The sequence below is a fragment of the Triticum aestivum genome, unplaced genomic scaffold, assembly GCF_018294505.1.
Source record: "Triticum aestivum cultivar Chinese Spring unplaced genomic scaffold, IWGSC CS RefSeq v2.1 scaffold148210, whole genome shotgun sequence".
Taxonomy (NCBI): domain Eukaryota; kingdom Viridiplantae; phylum Streptophyta; class Magnoliopsida; order Poales; family Poaceae; genus Triticum; species Triticum aestivum.
This window is the reverse complement of record NW_025302632.1, coordinates 1-854: the sequence shown is the minus strand read 5'-3', so window position 1 is coordinate 854 and position 854 is coordinate 1. Positions and strand designations below refer to the sequence as shown.

At 61.2% G+C, this 854-nt stretch overlaps 1 non-coding gene across 1 annotated transcript; it reads right to left on the bottom strand.

Moving 5' to 3' along the window:
- Window positions 1-576: 576 nt before the first annotated feature.
- Window positions 577-732, bottom strand: LOC123179409 (5.8S ribosomal RNA). Its single transcript, XR_006490347.1, has one exon. It is a non-coding gene; the product is annotated as a 5.8S ribosomal RNA (ribosomal RNA).
- Between the last annotated feature and the right edge of the window lie 122 nt (window positions 733-854).

Sequence of the window (854 nt, the reverse complement as noted above, 5' to 3'; positions counted from 1 at the left end):
GCGGTACTTGTTCGCTATCGGTCTCTCGCCTGTATTTAGCCTTGGACGGAGTCTACCGCCCGATTTGGGCTGCATTCCCAAACAACCCGACTCGTTGACGGCGCCTCGTGGGGCGACAGGGTCCGGGCCGGACGGGGCTCTCACCCTCCCAGGCGCCCCTTTCCAGGGGACTTGGGCCCGGTCCGTCGCTGAGGACGCCTCTCCAGACTACAATTCGGACGGCACAGCCGCCCGATTCTCAAGCTGGGCTGCTCCCGGTTCGCTCGCCGTTACTAGGGGAATCCTTGTAAGTTTCTTCTCCTCCGCTTATTTATATGCTTAAACTCAGCGGGTAGTCCCGCCTGACCTGGGGTCGCGGTCGAAGCAACGTGCGCTTCGTTTGCTGGGTCGTTCTGAGGCCATAATGTCGGCTGCGCGTCGGATGCACTGCGTTGATAAAGCGAGGACGCCCACCATGCGCTGTGTCCGGCGCGGTACACCGGCAGCCCGATCTTCGATCCACCGCCACTTGCGAGACGAGGGACCAGATGCCGCGTCCCGATTCCCGATGAGGGTGGTTGGGAGCGTGTTTTGGCGTGACGCCCAGGCAGGCGTGCCCTCGGCCGAGTGGCCTCGGGCGCAACTTGCGTTCAAAGACTCGATGGTTCGCGGGATTCTGCAATTCACACCAGGTATCGCATTTCGCTACGTTCTTCATCGATGCGAGAGCCGAGATATCCGTTGCCGAGAGTCGTGTGGATTAAATAGCTTTGCAACACAAGGGACGGCTAGCAAGCTAGCCATGCCCCCGGGTTAGGCACAGTGTTCCTTGACGCCTTCGGCGCCGTGGGTTCTTTTACCCCGAGCCCCCACCC